The following is an 11741-nucleotide window of genomic DNA, read 5'->3' as shown; positions in this document are numbered from 1 at the left end:
TTGAGACCAGCAAAGAAGATACTTAGTATAGAGATTCTCAGAGATAGAAAAGCAAGTAAATTGTACTTAAGTCAAAAGGGGTACATTGAGAAAGTTCTTTGCAGGTTCAATATGCAGAGTGCTAAGCCTGTTAGTACTCCTTTAGCAGCTCATTTCAGACTTTCATCTGCTTTGTCTCCACAATCAGATGATGAGATTGACTACATGTCACATGTTCCATACTCTAGTGCAGTGGGATCTCTCATGTATGCTATGGTTTGTTCACATCCAGATTTATCATATGCAATCAGTGCAGTTGGCAGATACATGGCGAATCCCTGTAAAGAACATTAGAAAGCAGTTTAATGGATTTTAAGATACTTACGCAGTACTATTGATGTTTGCTTACAGTTTGGAAGAACTAGAGATGGAGTCTTTGGGTTTGTTGATGTTAATTTTGCTAGAGATCTTGATAGAAGAAGATCTCTCACAGGTTATGTCTTTACAATCAGAGGTTGTGCAATCAGTTGGAAAGCCACTTTGCAAACTACAGTCGCTTTGTCTACCACTGAAGCTGAGTACATGGCAATTATTGAGGCTTGTAAAGAAGCTATTTGGTTGAAGGGACTCTTTAGTGAACTTAATGAAGACCTTCAAATCAGTACAATATTTTGTAACAGTCAGAGTGCAATCTTCTTTACAAAAGATCAAATGTTTCATGAGAGGGCAAAACACATTGATGTTTGGTATCATTTTGTTCATGATATTATTGCTCGTGGAGATATTGTTGTGAGCAAAATTAGTACTCATGAAAATCGTACAGATATGATGACTAAGTCACTTCCTATAACCAAGTTTGAGCATTGCTTAGACTTGGTTGGTGTTCATTGTTGAAGTTAAACCCTTAAGGGGTTTTATGGAAGAGGTGGAGAACTTGTTCGTTGAGAGTTCGCGATGAAGAACTTGTTCATTGAGAATTCGCGTCAAGGTGGAGATTGTTAGAATTAAGTGACCCGAATCCTTATTTAAATAAAATACAATGGTAAAATAAAATAAAAGTAAAATCTATATAGAACTACACTTCTTTTATTCTATTTTAGAATAAGGTTTTTTAAACCTTATTAAACTCCATCTATTTTATATTGATTAGAATAAGGTGTTTCAATCTTACTACACTCCTATTAGAATATGACTTTACAAGCCTATAAATAGACATAGTCTGTTCCTCTTGTAATTATTCGAATTCGACATAGTGAATTTTCTTCTCCTCTGCTAGTGGTTTTTTTCCCGAAAGGGTTTCCACATAAAATCTGTGTGTTCTTTATTTTATTTTATTTTTATTTATTTTAACATAAACAATATCTATCTCTATCTTTACTAAATTTTTATATTATACTTTATTTAAAATTATGTCAAATAAATGCTACAACATTACTTTTGAAACAAATTACACGTACAATATCAATTCATTTTGTCATAAAGTTTAATTTTAATAACTAATTATGGCAATGTTAACATTGGCTCCGCAAGCTTTCTCAATATTTTTTTAAAAAAATTGTAAATTATCCACGGTGTTTAGAATAAATTATTAGATTCCAAACACTCAGTTTTTTCAATTTTAGGTTTTGTCCGGCAGGTTTAAATTTTAATATAATTTTTAAAGAAATTTTTATATTATATGTTTACTAACTTTTTAGTTTCAAGCAATAATATAGTAATTTTGTCATATTTCAAAATTAGTTTTTTTCTCCATCCAAATCACAGATTACTTGTGTTTATTAAATAAAAATATTATATTAAATTATTGAAATTAGGTACAAAATTTGTAACATTTTATAAATTTTATTATTGAAAAGTAAAAATAATATAAATATTTATTCTTTTAGAAAATGATAATCTAAATTATAACACAGAAATTTTAATATTTAAAATAAAATTAAATGATTTGATATTATTCTCAATTATGGTTTTTTTTATGAAAATAAAGTAGAACATTACAAAATACTAGTAAAACATCAAAGAAGAAGTTTCATATAACTATAAACCCTCCTCCCTACCAAAAGTCAGCTTGGTGATACTATCAGCTTCCATGTTTTCAGCTCTAGGAATATATTCAATTGACCAAACTTCCTTATTAACGCAAAATTTGATCCCTTCGATAAAGATTCCTTGAAATTCCCAATGACTTTTATATTGTTTGTCTGCACAGGGTCATACCATCGAGTATGCCCCACAATTCAGCTTCAAAAACAGAACATTTCCCCAACTGTGATTGTAGCTAAGTACCTAATCTCCATTATGATTTCTCAATATGCCACCTACCGCAGCGCAACCTGTGTTGGTTTTAACAGCTCCATCGAATCTTATGCGGATCTACCTTTCTATTACCACCATCTTTGCTCTTGAGGTAGGTCTCACAACAATGCCTCCCCAGTATGCTGTAATGCATTGATTAGCTCAACTGTGCGAAACTTTATCAATCTCTTTTACACTCCACGGGGCCCCATTAAAGGTGCAAATATTCCTGTTCTTCCATATCTGCCAAGCAACTAGGCCAAAGAAACATGAGCAATTGATATTCCTCCAAACCATGTTGACCGATTTTCCAAGTTAGCCTCAATCCAATCCTTCAAATTACCTGAAAAGAAAAAGGTTAGTTTATGGGGAGGGATCATTCGGTTCCATACCTTCTTTATCGTATCACAATCCCTTAAAACATGTAATATGTCCTCTGCTTTATGGCCACAAATTAGACATCTTACATCACTACCCACACCACACCTTAACCGTTCAACTTAAGTAAGCAATTGTAGTTTGAGAGCCAGCCAAAGAAAAACTCGCACCCTATGAGGTTCCTTAACCTTCCATGGCAAATTCCAAGCTTCTTTCCTAGGATTCCATGAACTCTCCTTAATCTTATGTTAATAACTCTTAACAGAGAAACACCTTGCAGAGGTTCCTGACCAAGCAATTCTGCCAGGCCCTGCTGTAAGATCTGGAGGAAGAATGCTAGTAATTCGTCTAGTTAAATCTTTGGAAAGCCAAATCCGAAAAAGTTCCAGATTCCATGTTCCTTCATTTATAATCATCTCCCTTAAACAACAATCTGTAGCAATGTTAGCATTTTCTGGGATAAGGTTAATCAGTGGACCAATCTTCGAAATCCAACTGTCCCTCTAACACATAATAGAATTGGCATCTCCAACTTACCAATAAATGTTTTCTCTAAGGAAAGGCCAAACTTTAGATAGAGCTCTCTAAAGAAATGAGCAATTATTACGAACGATATTGAGGGGAATGCCATCTTTAATCCCATACTTCACACATAGCACACGAACTCACAAAGCCTCAAAACTCGACAAATTCAACTGTCGAAACCCAAGCCCTCCACAAGTCTTTAGCTGACACAACGAGTTCCAACTAACAAGTTTCATATTTTCGTTCCCTCCAGTCGAGCCCCATATGAATTGACAAACAATGCTCTCAATTTCGTCACATATACCTTGCGGTATTCTCAATGACTACATGAAGTAACTGGTATTGTAAGAAGGATCGATTGAGCTAAGGTAACTCTGCCCATTAGAGACAATTTCCTCACATCCCACATTTGTAACCTAGATTTAAAGTTTTCCACCACGAACTTCAGAGAGCTATTTGTAACCCTTTCATGAAAGAGAGGAACTCCCAAGTACTAACCCAAATTATGAACCCTGCGAAACCCAAGCATGTCACACAAACGCCTTGCCAAATCGTCATCCACTTCTTTGGAAAAGAAAATATTCCTCTTGTGAGCATTCACTCGGTGTCCAAAAAAGCCACAGAAGGTATCCGTCCTTGATCAATGCGGCTTGGTGTTCATCTGCTTTTCCAAAGATAAAAAGATCGTCAGTAAAAAAACAAATGAGAAAGTGACGGGCTTGATCTGGATAATCAAATAAGAGGCTAGCTACCACAATTTATAGAAGAATTAATACTGTGACTCAATCATTCCATGCAAAGAACGAAAGGATACGAAGACAGAGGACATCCCTGTCGGATGCCCCGTACTGGACTGAACTTCTGAGTCGGCATTGCATTGCAGAGGATCTACTTAGTAGAGCTTGTGATAGCAGACATAATTACATTCCTGAGGAAATCTGGAATGAAAGTCGCTTGGAGAGAGGCGCTAATGAATTTCCAACTAACCCTGTCATAAGCTTTCTCCAAATCAATCTTAATAGCCATCCATTTTTTTGTGTTTACTTCACATTGAGTGGATAACTTCTTGAGCCACTGTGATATTGTCAGTGATGTTCCTTCCAACAATAAAGCCAGCCTGTTCTAGTTTAATAATTCAAGGAAAGACCATCTTAAATCTATTCGCAATAATCTTCATGAACAATTTGTAAAGAATTGAACAAAGGCTTATTGGATGAAATTGCACTACCAATTAGCTCCCATTGACTTGGAAAAAAGAGTGCGTGATATCCATCACTTTTAGCCATTTTCAATGGAGCCATGTCAAATATGGCAGCCTTTATCTCTTCATTCAAAACTTCTTTTCTAAGGAACACCTCATCATTCTAGTGAAGTTTAGGGAAAGAATTAGTAAATAAAGTTTTCGTAGAATCCAGAAGCTCACCCTACAATTTCTGAAAAAACCTGATTACCTCAGGCTGGAGCCTCTCATCCTCAAAAATCCAATCACCCTCCTTATTCTTCAAAGCGAAAATTTTGTTATGATTTCTTCTTTGAGCCGTGCAAGAGTGAAAAAAAATTAGTGTTTCGATCTCTAAATTGCAACCAATCACACCTAGCTTTTTTCTTATGATGGAGAACACATTCCAATCCTTCCCTTATCTAATTTTTCATATTTCTTAAATACACAGAGTCATAATTTTCTAAAGCTTTTTGAACATTAGATAATGTATGCATCAAATTCCGCTTGGGCATCCCAATATAACCATACATAGAACGATTCCAATCTTTAATGTCATTAGTAAAGAAATTTAGAGAATCAGCCATGTTACCCTTTAAAGCACCATTTCTCCTTGACAAAGGCTGAAAATTTAGGATGTTCAACCTAACCAGCGAGGAACTTAAAAAGGCGGCCTTTAAGGTAACATTAGGCTTAAGAGAAACCAAAAAAGGTCAATGATCAGACTTAATTCTCAACAAATGAGTGACGAAGTAGTTTTTCAAGAATGAACACAACCAAACATCGTTACCAGTTGCCCTATCAAGTCTTTCAAAAAGTCTACCTCGCTGCCAAGTAAAAGGGTGGCCCCTAAACCCTATATCCTGCAAATTAGACATCTCAAAAAATCATTAAAAAGAGGACAACTTTTACCAACTGTACACCCTCTTTTTTTATCATTGGAATAAAGCAAAGCATTAAAATCGCCAACAGCTAACCAAGGGGTGTTACCTGTCAGAATAACAATTGATAGATCTTTCCAAAGCTTCCTCCTCTTTTGTCTATATAGGCTTTCATACACAAAAGCAATATGAACAAGCAAAACAGAATTAATCTTAAGAACACGAATACAAATTAATTGGGGATTACTGCAAATAATTTCAACAAAAATTGAGTCTTTCTAGCCAAACAAAATGCCTCCAAAGAATCCAATAGCCTCCACTCTGCGAGAAAACTGAAAACCCAAACTAGAAATAATTTTATTAACTTTGAAATCGCTCTCGTCTCTAACAAACTAAGAAAAAACTATCAAATTCACGAAAAATTCTAGGAAATTTCGAACTAGCACAACCTTGGAAATTCTAAGAAAAAACTATCAAATTCATAAATAAAATAGATGAGAAAAGAAACCAGCTTACATCTTAGAGCCCTAAAACTTTAGTTTTTGCATTTCTTCCGAAGCATCTGATTCTTTGTTATTTTCCATGTCAAAGTGGTTGTTAATTAACTCAACCAAGGAACTCATAGATTCAGACAATGAAATACGAGTAGTACCAGTCAATTTAAAACTATCTCCATGGTTTTGAATGGTCCGATTAAGCTTTCTACCATTTCAACTTTTTCCACCTTTATCAATTGAACCCCGCGCTTTAAGAATAAACACTACCCTTCTAACCTCATCATCTCCTCCGAACCCCAGAACTTGACATTTCTTAGAATTTGAATCTTCCTTAAAAACTACAGCCGAGTGCTTCCCAGGATCTAAAATATTTCCATCTAAAACCACCACCGCTCATTTCGATTCTTCAAATGTAAGATTGAAATGAGTAATCGTCATGTTAGGGTTATTTCAAGAATTGGAAAACTTTGAAGGGTCACTAAGTGAATTTTCCAATTTTTTATCAACCCCCCAAATCGGCCAATGCCAATTCGGATACATTATGCTGCAAATGTGGCCCAGAAAGAAAACGAACAGTCTTTTCACCTGGGTTCTTGGCCGAAGGTAACCCAGCAGAGGACGGCCCACCCGTAAATTTACTTGGCCTATTACTTTTGGTCTGCCACTGGGCTAAAGTCTAAGCCACTTACCCAACAGACCTCAGGCCGAAATCCGTTTCTTCTTGAGTTTTCGGCCTAAACCCATTGACCCATTTAAACCGAATCTCCCCCAATTTTGACTTGCGACCTGCACCATTTGTGAGAGAGCCAGGGCCTCCTCTAACCTTGTTATGACCCATAATTTCCCTTATTTTACTAAAATCCCCTTTAGGCCTGGAGTCCGCTTTAAAAAAACCGTTACCCAAATCATTATTTGAGTTCCCCAAATTACCAACTATACCATTCTTAAAACCTTCATTGCTTTTCTCCGAAGTTCGCGTAGCCATTTTTCCATTATCTTTTAATTTTTCACTTAAACCCACCGAAATCTTCTCATCCCTTTCGTCTTTCATTAATTCCAGATTCTCTAATCCCTTCAATGCCGCAAATCTTAATACCAAAAATTCATTTTCTGTATCTCCCTTTGATTTCGCAGATCCTTCAGTCGTTGTTGAGATTCACTCCACCACCATCCACGGTCCGAACGTCGATCCTTCACCCCTAGTCGTCAATTTCAGTAACTCTGAATTACCACTTATTTTCTCGGTCTCATTTCCTTTATCAGACACTGGAGATGGACACAACTTTTTTAGACGTCTAAATTTTTCACACGAAAAGCAAATGGTCGGTAAAGCCTCATATTCATCCTATTGTAGTTCTCAATTTACCAGCACTAGAGAAACCAAGGGTTTGTCAAGATCAAAGAAGACGACCATTCTCGCAAATCGACCCCTGGTTTTGCTATCTGTATTGAAGTCATGTTTGACCACTTTATCCACCAACCCTCCAATTATTTCCAAAATTCTTCTTTTATGCATAATTCTCGGGAGGCCCAACAGCTTGATCCACGCCAACACCATACTCGGGTAAGGTTTCTTGGGATTAAAAGATTTTGTCCAATGCTGAATAATGAGGTATTGGCCATATATGATCCATGGTCCTTACGAAAGTGCGACACACTGAAGTTTGGCCAGGTAGTGACCATTCTTAATATCCATCAGATAGAATGGTTTTAATGGGCGCCATGAACTACTGATTCGATTATACAAGGTGACGTAACCAATATTTCAGCCTAACAGCTTCAAAACCACCATTGTTCCATATCTTTAAACAAGATCTGTTGTATGCGATCCAAAAACTCTATAGCCGGAATACCATTGACAATAGTTTTTTTAAACATCGACTTCTAGGAATTCAAAATCTTCAGTACATTCAACTTCAGATGATCTAGATCCTTCTTGTTTTCATGAAACCTTTGGTTGTGAGTCCAAATCCACCGTCTCACATCACCATCCCTCTTTAAATCTCACTTTTTTGGTTTCCCGGTCCAAAGAAGAAACCATATAATGAAATTAAACATTGAGACCCATAAACATTCATTAAGACAATGAAATTGTTCACCCAAAGTTAACAATTATTAAGAATTGACACCAAGCAAGATCAATGGGAATGATACTTTGTAATTTTTTTACTACACAACATAGTCATAAGGAACACGTGTATATAATTATTCAAACGGAAATTTAATGTTTGATTAAGTTAATTTTAAGCATTGAAATGCAAAATTATATTACTATTCAATTTTCAAGTAGTATGTAAATATGGTAATTTATTAGTGCGACAAATAACAACATTTAAATTATGTCGATTAGATTATTTTTTAAATTGTAACTTTATATTACTTACATATATAATTTTAAACTGTCACTTACAAATATAACTTTGTTATAAAATAATATTAAAAACAGTTCAAACATGAAATTGAGAAAAAATCATAAATATTTATGAATTTGGAGGAGGTGCCAAGAAAGAGTTAAATAGATATTTAACCCTTTTTCATTTATTTACTATAGTACGTATTTGGTTCTAAAAACAAAACGAAGTACTCTACTTTATTGTTTGTAAAGGCTTAAATATAAATTTCAAAACAAATTAATTTATATGTATTTATACATATTTAAATAAATAAACTTTTTATGCGTGAGCAAAACTATTTTTTATAAAATAAAATAAATTCTGAGTTTAATTTTTTTAGTAAAAATTTAGAAATAAACTATTTTGGATGGTTTGAATATACAAGTGGCATGCATGTTGACGTTGGCCTGCATGCAGCATATGTAGTACCAAGGTGCAGAGAAGTAGCCTGAGCCGTGCAGATGCTGCTGAAGTTGATGCTACTGTTCAAATCCATTTTATGTTGTTACTTCAATCAGTATTTTGTAATTTAGTTTGTTTTGAACTAAGTTGGTAAAATGTTTGATGTAATTCGGTGAAGATTGAGCTGATAAATCAGCTTTGCAAAGTTTGCAAGTTATGCTTGTAGCAAGTTTCAATGTAACTTAGTAGTGTTAGGTAAATGTTTAGGTGAAATTTATCTTGTTTTGACTAGCCAAATGTCTCGTATATGTATTGGCTTTGTGCCTTCATTCAAGGTTAATGAAAAATACACTCTTTCTTCTTCATTTTCTGGTTCATTGCTCAAGCATTTCTTTTCTCAAATTCTTGTCCGATTTTGTTTGTTTGCTCAGCAAGACATCGAGCCTACAAGCTCAAGTCACTCTTAAACTTCATCAAATCGATTTCTAAGTTCCAAAAATTGGTATCTAGAGATCATTTCTTAGTGGACCTGTCATTCTTCAAGTCTAAAAACCATGTCTTCATTCGGATTCTCTCCAGCTGCACCACCAATCTTCAATGGAGAAGGATACCACATTTGGGTAGTAAAAATAAAGACCTACCTGCAAGCATTTGACTTGTGGGAGGTTGTCAACTTAGATGCTGAACCAGCACATCTAAAAGCCAATCCCACTGTAGCTTAGATCAGGCAACACACAGATGAAAGAACCAAGAGACACAAGGCCATGTCTTGCATCCAAAATAGTGTGTCTGATGTGATTTTCACAAGGATCATGGCTTGTGAGTCATCAAAGCAGGCTTGGGATAGGCTGAAGGAGGAGTTTCAAGGGACTGAAAGAACAAGACAGCAACAACTACTGAATTTGAGAAGGGACTTTGAAAATTTGAAGATGAAGGAGGAAGAAACAGTGAAGCAATACTCAAACAGAATTATGGCTGTAGTGAACAACATCAAATTGCTTAGGGACTAGTTTAGTGAAGCAAGAATAGTGGAAAAGGTCATTGCAACCTTACCTGAGAGATATAAAGCCAAAATCTCTTCCCTTGAAGACTCAAGGGATCTATCTAGCATCTCTTTGACTGAGCTGATCAATGCTCTCTATGCTCAAGAGCAAAGAAGAGCTAGCAAACAATAGGAGCATTAAGAAGGTGCCTTCCAAGCCAAGAGCAAACCTGCCTCGAGCTCCTTTGGCTACAAAGGGAAGAAAGCCTGGTCTAACAAGCCTAGAAGAGATGGAGCAAGAAGAAGATATCCACCTTGCCCACACTGCAAAAGGCTTAGTCATGCAACAAAAAATTGTTGGCTTAGGCTTAATGTACAGTGCAAAGTCTGCAAAAAGATGGGTCATTCTGAGAAAATTTGCAGCAACAAAGGCAGGCTGAAGCAGAAGAAGGAAGTGACCAATAAGAGCAAGTCTTTGCAGTCGCTTTGTAACATCTCGAAATAGGGCCTAAATGGAATAGTGGTTGCGAAACCACAAATCTGAGATAGAAAAGTTTATTTTGATTTATTTTTATGATTTACCGAGTGATTAGATGCATGTGTTAGAGTATTGATAAGAAATTTTATAGATTGCATGTTTAATTTGCCTATTAGGGCTTATTTGCAGAAGTTGTTGTAACAGCCCGATTTAGGGCCTAAACAGAATGATGGTTTTAGAACCACGAATTCGAAGTCAAAAAATTTATTCTGATTAAGTTTTAAGGTTTATTTATTGATTAAAATATTGTGTAAAAATATTGTTAAGAAATTTTACTGATAAAGTGCTTAATTGGACTTTTAGGACTAAATTGCAAAAGTTACAAAATATGTGTTCTAATTCATAAGGACTTGATTGAAATGGGGTTTTAAAGAGGAGGTCCTTAAATGGAAATTAGACTATTATATTTCATTTGGACAAAAATGGGCATGAATAGGACAAAATTTTAAAGAAAGGCCTTAAGGGCATTTTAGTCATTTGGTAATTAAAAAAAATAAAAAGGGAAAATAAAGCCAAAATTGACTCATCTTTGTCATGGAGGCCGAAATTAGCATGGGGGAAGCCATGGATAGGGTTTTCAAGCTTTCCAAGCTCAATAGTAAGTCCGTTCTAGCCCCTTTTTTCAAGTTCTTTATGTTTTGGAATCCATTAACTTGATTAAGCTTATTCTAGCAATAATTTAAGCTAGGGTTCATATTTGGAAAAATAACCATAGGTGAAATGTGTTTATTTTGATGTTTTATGGTAGAATATGAAGGCTGAAATTATGTTAAACAACTTTTGCTAAGCGGTTTTAAGCAAAAATGAGTAAAACGGCTTAATCGGTAAAAGTTGTTATTGTTCATAACTATGTGTTAGAGTGAGAATTTGATGTTTTCATAGAAGGAAAAAATTATCAGCATGTCATAAAACATAAGAATAATGGATGAATTTTAATTCCCGAGCCTAGGGGCAAAAGTGTAAATATGCAAAAGTTTAGGGGCAAAAGTGTAATTTTGCCATAGTTTGAGTTAAGGACTGTTTTGAATAGTACATTAATTAAATAAGTAAAATATGATGTTTTAGATCCCGGAAAATTAGATTTGAACCTAGAATGGGAGAAAAATCAAAAATCGGGGAAGTTGGTAAAATGGCCGTTTTAGTATCGAGGTAAGTTCATATGTATAATAAGCATTAATTTATGCATGTTTCAATGTAAAATTGATATATTTACTATGATTACCGAGGTGTTGAAAGCAAGTATAATTATTGTAATATCTTGATTTTGGGCCTAGTCGGAATAGTGGTTTCGTGACCATAAAATCCGAGATATAAATAATTATTTTATGATTATTTTAAGGTCTATGATATGATTACATGATTGTGTGAAAATTTCGTGAAAAAATTTTATGCATAAAGTGCTTAATTTGAAATTTGGGACTAAATTGAATAAATTGCAAAACTTGTGTTCTAGAAGTATTTTGCATAAAATTGAATTAGATTATTAATTAGAGGTCCTTAAAGAGTAATTTTACCAATTTCTAAGTCTATGGACAAAAATTGGACATGGATGGAATTTTTGGAAAGTTTAGTAGTAAGGGCATTTTAGTCATTTAGGGTAAAATGAATTAAAATACAAAATTAAAGCCAATTTTGCTCATCTTCAACCCATG

General features: G+C 34.8%; 1 long non-coding RNA gene across 1 annotated transcript; it reads right to left on the bottom strand.

The window, feature by feature from the left end:
- Positions 1 to 1895: 1895 nt before the first annotated feature.
- Positions 1896 to 6491, bottom strand: LOC108461330 (uncharacterized). Its single transcript, XR_001867729.2, has 2 exons — positions 5387 to 6491; positions 1896 to 5259 (listed from the first exon to the last, which is right to left on the bottom strand). It is a non-coding gene; the product is annotated as an uncharacterized LOC108461330 (long non-coding RNA).
- Between the last annotated feature and the right edge of the window lie 5250 nt (positions 6492 to 11741).

Source organism: Gossypium arboreum, chromosome 7, assembly GCF_025698485.1.
Source record: "Gossypium arboreum isolate Shixiya-1 chromosome 7, ASM2569848v2, whole genome shotgun sequence".
NCBI lineage: Eukaryota > Viridiplantae > Streptophyta > Magnoliopsida > Malvales > Malvaceae > Gossypium > Gossypium arboreum.
Note: the sequence above shows the minus strand (reverse complement) of the source record. Positions and strands in the feature narration are given on the sequence as shown.